General features: G+C 39.3%; 1 long non-coding RNA gene across 1 annotated transcript; it reads left to right on the top strand.

Annotated features, from left to right (window-relative positions):
- The first annotated feature begins 248 nt into the window (after positions 1 to 248).
- Positions 249 to 7,122, top strand: LOC138891175 (uncharacterized). Its single transcript, XR_011407498.1, has 2 exons — positions 249 to 836; positions 5,238 to 7,122. It is a non-coding gene; the product is annotated as an uncharacterized lncRNA (long non-coding RNA).
- Positions 7,123 to 7,469: the final 347 nt, after the last annotated feature.

Genomic DNA, 7,469 nt, shown 5'->3' on the forward strand with positions numbered 1-7,469 from the left:
ATGGGTCGTGGTTAGTTGATTGGTTGGCTTGCCTAGTAATGTGATAGGCACTATCACAATCGGTATTTGGGATCGTGACAGCTATTGTTGTTGTTGTTGTTATTATCATTATTATTTACTTAATATTACTATAATACATTTGAGAGCTAATTAAAATAAATTTAGGAGCCCAAAGAAATACTAGGAAGAAAGAAATTTCAAGTCCAACTCTCAGCCCACTTATTATTCTTTAGTTCAAAGCCCAATTCCTGAAATTCTAATTATAATACATAATCAACTAGGGTTTATTTTGTCCCAAATCAGCCGCTATCTCCACCCTCTCTCTCTTTTTTTTTTTTTTCTTTTCCAGCAAAACGCCAACATTTCTAAGCCATGGCCAGACTTTGTGTCTCCGTTTTTTAGCATAAAATCTGTCCTCCCCTGCTCCCATTTGGCGTATCTCAACTTTTCAGAGATGATCTTTCTACTCTTATGCTCAAAGACGCAGCAAATCGAGTTTGCTTCAGTCGAGATTTCATCATTTCGGATAGGACCTGAACAAATCACGTGAATCTGTCCAAACCTCCAACTTTCGGATTCAAACGGATGTGTTGACCAAGATTTCGAATCCGAAATTTCAATTCCCGCTCATGAAACCCTAATTGTTTTCTCCTATAAGTACTCCTAAAATCTTCAGCCGAAAAGGGAGGAACACGGTGAAAACCAGGCTTGAATCATCAAAAATTCCTCAACTCGTATCTTTTGCTTCAATTTACATTCAAGTTCTAAATCTCATTTTACTGTTGGAGGAGTAGTGGGTCTGAGACCTCAAAACCCCGTTCACTGCCCTGTGGAAGGTAAAAATATCAAAATTTATATTTAGCTTATAATGTAGTTGTATACATGTGTTACTATGCTGGAATCTTTGTTTATAGTATATTTTAAAAACTATGCTTCTTAAGTGACTACTACTATGGTGGGACAATGAATGACATTTTGATGTATTGACATAAAAGAACAACTTTACTGTCTAAATGATAACGTCTCTTTCTTTCTGCCCATTTGTTAGAGTAACGAAAATGACTAATGTCTTGTTCTAAGCTTTAGATAATATATGTATAAGATACCAAAAAATGCCTTACTTAAAATAAATAGGATCGACATAGTGTAAGCTGTTGGATTAACCTTACGTTTTTGCATTTCGGATATCATCTTTATGAGTTCTGTTGTGGCCCTTGAATGAATATTAATGTTATTAAGGCTTTAGACTAAGGATCTTGTGCTAGAAGTGGAGGATTTAAGAAATATTGCCATATACTCAGATTCTTCCCCCTCTTCTTTATGACATAGAAATTTGGATTTTAGGAAATATTTTCTTTGTTTCTAAATGAGTTTAATGGGATACATGTGTGGAATGTCACTTTTTTGGATATTAAAGTTACTGATAAGTCAAATACCAAAGAAGTCATGTTGTAGGATCTTTCTTTTACCATACACATACTTTAACCCCTTTCGCATTTTGATGACTACGCCTTAAAATATTTGTAAATGCCGCTTGAAGTTCTGTTAAACTTTAGAAATATTGTTACGACCCGGATTTTCCACTTTTCGGGAGTCGTGATAGCGCCTACTAATGAGAGATAAACAAGCCAATCATTAATTACTTACTTCATTATCAAATTACTTCCTTTTAACAAATATAAGTCGATAACATGAAACAGCGGAACTTTAAATAACTAAGCGGAAGATAACAATTAATTGTCTGAAATTTGCATCTATTACAGATACTTAAGTCTTAACCACCCAAAACCTGATGTCACAGTATCACAGACGGTCTAAGATTTACTATATAAAGTTTGAAGAAATAATAATACACTGTTTCTGAATGTAAGGAAAATGAAATAGGAATGTAGGGATAGAGGGAGATGCCAGGGCCTGCGGACGCCTGTAGGTCTACCTTGGATCTCAGCCTCCACACTATGGTCTAAAAGCTGCTCCAGGATTTGCACACAATGCAGAGTGTAATATCAGCACAACTGACCTCATGTGCTGGTAAGTGTCTAGCCTAACCTTGGTGAAGTAGTGACGAGGCTAGGACCAGACTATTAAATAAACCTGTGCAGTTCAAATATATACAGCGAAAAAGAAATACAGAAATAACCAGTCAAAGTGGGAGGGGGAACATGCTGTGAGGGAGATAACAGTTCCGAATAGAAAGACATCAAGTAAAGAAAGAAACAACATAACTCGGATATCAACACAAAATTAGAAATCAACAATTTGCGTGGCACCACCCTTCGTGCTTTTACTCACGTCCTCACCAAAGCAATTATATAATAAAAGTGTGTACGACATCATCCTTTGTGCTTTTATTCTTGTCCTTACCAAAACAATCATATAATCAAGATGTGCACGGCATCACCCTTCGTGCTTTTACTCTTTTTTTCTTACCATATAATCAACAAAATCGGCATGGAATGGTATGTCGTGCGACACGACATCACCCTTCGTGCTTTACACTCTTTTCTCACGATAACAAACAATGCACGACATCACCCTTCATGCTTTAACACTCTTTTCTCACAATAGCAAACAATGCGTGACATCACCCTTCGTGCTTTAACACTCTTCCTCACCCAAACAACAATCACAAACAAGGGGGGGGGGGGCAAGGAAATAAACAAGATCATAATAGAAATCCCGGCAAGGGAATAACAATTAAACAATTAAATCCCGGCAAGGGAACTACATCAATAATATCAACATCCCGGCAAGGGAGATAACCAATAAAGCAACAATATTCCGGCAAAGGAACAATTTAATAACTCTTTCTCTTTCTTTCATTTTTACTTCGCAACTCACTTTACCACTTGAGCCAATGCTCCAAGGAGTTCAATCAACTCATTTACTTTCGCAATTCGTAATATAACTTGAGCCAATATTCATCGATGTTCAAAGGTCACAATTCCTTCCACAAACTTTTCACAACAAATAGAAACCACCTCTAAAGCATGGATAGTACAACGAAGTCATGAAAATCACAATATAAGACTCACGGGCATGCTTGACACCAACGTATAGATACTCGTCACTATGCCAATACGTTGTACTCAACAAGAAGCATATAGCAAATATGACACAACTCTTAATCCCTCAAGCTAAGGTTAGACCAGACACTTACCTCGATGCCTCGAACACAATTCATGATTCAATTATAGCTTTACCCTTTGATTCCACTACCAATTCGCTCGAATCTAGCCACAAGTTACTTAATTACATCAATAAACGCTAAATGAATCAACCCCAATGCATGAAAGTGAGTTTTCTAAAGTTTTACCCAAAAGTCAAAAATTGCCCCCGAGCCAACATGGCCACAACCCGAGGTTCGAACCAAAACCTGATTACTCATTCCCCCACGAACCCAAATATATAATTTGTTTTGAAATCGGACCTCAAATCGAGGTGCAAATCCCCAATTTTTGAAAAAAACCTAGGTTCTACCCAAAACACCCAATTTCCCCCATGAAAATCATTGATTTTAAGTTGAAATCACGTTAAAAGATGTTAATGATTGAAGAAAACTAGTTAAAAATAACATATAATTGATTTGGAAGAAGAGTTCTTGGAAAATCGCCCGAAGGAGTTTGTGTTTTGAAAAGATGTGAAAATCAGTTTAAAATCGTCTAAGTATAAAGTTGCAGGTCGCAGGTATGGGAATTGCGAACCCCGACCTCTGCCAAGTTGGGAAATGCAAAACAGGGTTCGCACTTCAGGAAAGTTGGACCTTCGCATTTGCGAACAGAATGTCGCATTGGCGACTTGCGAATTGCGAAGAATGGGTCGCATTTACGACCCAAGGCTGGACATGTATTTTCGCATTTGCGAAGGAATACTCGCATTTGCGAGCAAGGCTGATCATACCAGCAAAGTTTCTGCAACTTTCTAAGTCTAAAAATCCACCTCGTGGCCTATCCAAAACTCACCCGAGCCCTCGGGGCTCCAAACCAAATGTACACACAACCTCAAACACATCCTACGGACTTATTCGTGTAATCAAATCACCAAAATAACCTCAATAAAAACGAATTAAACCTCAAATTCAAAGAATTTTCTCAAACTTCTTAAAACATCATTTTTTGCAATTTAGGTCCGAATCACGTCAAATGATATCCGCTTCTCACCAAATTTCACAGAAACATCTTAAATCATATATAAGACCTATATCGGGCGCTGGAACCAAAATACGGGCCTGATATCATCATGTTCTAATCAAATTTTATTTCGAAAACCTTTAAACAATTTCAGAAAATATTTTTTTAAAAAAATTTATTTCTCGGGCTTGAGACCTCAGAATTCAATTCCGGGCATACGCCCAAGTCCCATATTTTCCTACGGACCCTCTGAGACCGTCAAATCATGGGTCTTGATCCATTTACCCAAAGCGTTGATCGAAACTCATTTTATAGTCAAAATTTATCATTTTTCACAGATTTTCACATTTAGGCCTTCCGGTTATGCGCCAGGACTATGCACGCAAATTGAGGTGATGCTAAATGAGGTTTTTAAGGCCTCGGAACGTAGAATTTTATTTTAAAACAAGTGATGACCTTTTGGGTCATTACATTTGTGTGCAAATCCCGGAAGAGCTTTTGGACCATAGTGTGGAGGCTACCTTCAGTCCACGCGAAGATCCAAGGTAGACCTGCAGGCGTCCGCAAGCCCTGGCGTCTCCCTCTATCCCTACATTCTTGTTTTATTTTCCTTACATTTAGAAACAGTGTATTATTATTTCTTCAGACTTTTGTATGTAATAAATCTTAGATCGTCTGTGATACTGTGACACTGTGACACCAGGTTTTGGGTGGTTAAGACTTAAGTATCTGTAATAGATGTAGATTTCAGACTTTTAGTTGTTATCTTCTGCTTAGTTATTTAAAGTTTCGTTGTTTTCATGTTATCGACTTATATTTGTTCAAAGAAAGTAATTTGATAATGAAGTAAGTAGGTAATGATTGGCTTGCCTAGCTCTCATTAGTAGGTGTCATCACGACTCCCGATAGGTGGGAAATCCAGGTCGTGACGAATTACATGGGTCTCACAGTTCACAGACAAGCTTAGTAGAGTCTGAGGGATCGGTACGGAGACGTCTGTATTTATCCCCCGAGGCTACAGAGTTAGGAAAACTTCACATTTGTTCTTTCTCGTCGTGCGATTTTGTTTCTCAATAGTAATTGAATTTCTACTATGTTCTTTCGCAGATGGCGAGAACACGCGCTTCCTCATCCTCCGCTCAGCAGCAGCAGCTCCCACGAGGGGCAGAGGGCAAGGCCGAGGCCGTGCTAAAGGCCGAGGTAGGGGCATAGCTCAGGTCCTAGAGGGGTTTATTGTTATCCCAGTTCTTCAAGATGCTCTGGTCCGTCTAGTGGGCCTCATGGAGAGCGTCACATGAGCATGCTTGTTATCGCCATGCTCTCATCATACTTCCTACAGAGAGAGAGCGAGGGTGAGGAGGTTTATTGACAATCTTATTCAGCCGATTCGTCTTCAGATGGCTAGGGAGGCTGGGAGTGAGATTACTTTTCAAGAGGCGGCCAATGTGGCTAGGAGAGTGGAGATGGTTCTGTCACAGGGGGTGGTCATGGGTCAGACAAGAGGCCCCATTATTTAGGCCGATTCAGTGGTACCTTGTCTGGAGGTAGAGATTCGTATGGTAGAGGCCATCCTCCTAGGCCCTTTCAGTCAGCGCTCCAGGTTTCTCATGGTACTTCAGGTGGTCGTGGTCCCCAGATGCAGTATTCTGATCAGCAGTCCTATAGTGCACCGCCTACTCCTATCAGTGCATCGCCGCTTCAGAGTTTTCGGGGTGGTCATTCAAGTCGTCAAGGCCAGCAGTCTCAGCAACCGAGGGCTCACATTGCTAGGTTTTGCCCTCGAGCACCAAGTAGCTCTTAGCATCAGGGTTCCCGTGTCATGGTTCAGGCACCAGGTGTTCCACAGCCCGCCTAGCCAGCTAGATGTGGGGGTAGAGGTGCTAGAGGTGGAGGCCAGTCAGCAGCAGGCCGTCCCAGAGATGTAGGCCAGGGTGGTGGGGCCCGACCCCGATGTTATGCCCTTCCAACCAGGCCCGAGGCTGAGGCTTCAGATGTAGTTATTACATGTATGATTCTGATTTGTGATAGAGATGCTTCAGTGTTATTTGATCCAGGGTCTACATACTCATATGTGTCATCCTATTTTGCACCATATGTGGTTATGCCTAGTGATTCCTTGAGTGATCCTGTTTATGTGCCTATACCGGTGAGTGATTCTACTGTGGTAGATCGAGTCCATCGTTCTTGTATAGTTGTGATTGGAGGTCTTGAGACTCGAGTAGATTTGTTGCTTCTGGACATGGTAGATTTGTTGCTTCTGGACACTGTCTGTGATACTGTGACACCAGGTTTTGGGTGGTTAAGACCTAACTATCTGTAATAGATGCAGATTTCAGACATTTAATTGTTATCTTCCGCTTAGTTATTTAAAGTTCCACTGTTTTCATGTTATTGACTTATATTTGTTAAAAGGAAGTAATTTGATAATGAAGAAAGTAGTTAATGATTGGCTTGCCTAGCTCTCATTAGTAGGCGCCATCATGACTCCCGAGATGTGGGAAATTCGGGTCGTGACACGTAAAAGTTTGGCGATTTTTTTAAAATCTTGTGTTAACTAGTACGTCTTCTATGTTTCTTTACTGTAACTTTTATAGTAGTTAAGAGTTAGATTTCCTACTTTCTAATTCATATTTCCTCCCTTCCTTTTGTTTTGCATGAACAATGGAGTTCCAAAGAGTCCCAATGAGGGACTCAATTCGCTGTCACGGAGTCCATAGCTACTGCTGCATTTCCTCGATCTATTGTGTCGCTCTTTCATAGACTTGACCATTTGGGATGTATATAAACAATTAAAAATGCCAAAGTTAACTTTGGTCTCCCCCGGAAAGGGGGTGAACTATCATTATTTTTCTGCTTTTGATTATAATTATGTGTTTATTACTGTCAACTTTCAATTAACTTTGCATGACCATTTAGTATTATTTCAGTTGAAAATCAAATCAGTAACTATGCTAACACTTAGGACGCTGCCTATTGTTAGTTTTAGATATTATATTTTATGTACCTTAATCTTTGAATCTAACTTTAGCCTAGAAGGTATTCATTTATGTACTACCTATTTGTCGAAGCCAAATGGACCGGGCATTTTAATTCTATTTATTTTTCAAAGAACCTATTCTTCACTTTTTATCATCTTAGGTTCACGTGCTGAAATTTGGTTTTCAGTACTTGTTCATTTTATGTCAAATTGTTGATCCCAAAATGATTTCTTAAGTGATGTATGACTTAAATAAAGATCACTTCCTTGAGTCAAACTATTCTTAATTTCTATTCCTCTTATATGTTCTCATTTGTTATACAAAATCAATTCTTTTAAACACTAACATATACTTTTAACAT

This window comes from Nicotiana sylvestris, chromosome 5 (assembly GCF_000393655.2).
Source record: "Nicotiana sylvestris chromosome 5, ASM39365v2, whole genome shotgun sequence".
Classification (NCBI taxonomy): domain Eukaryota; kingdom Viridiplantae; phylum Streptophyta; class Magnoliopsida; order Solanales; family Solanaceae; genus Nicotiana; species Nicotiana sylvestris.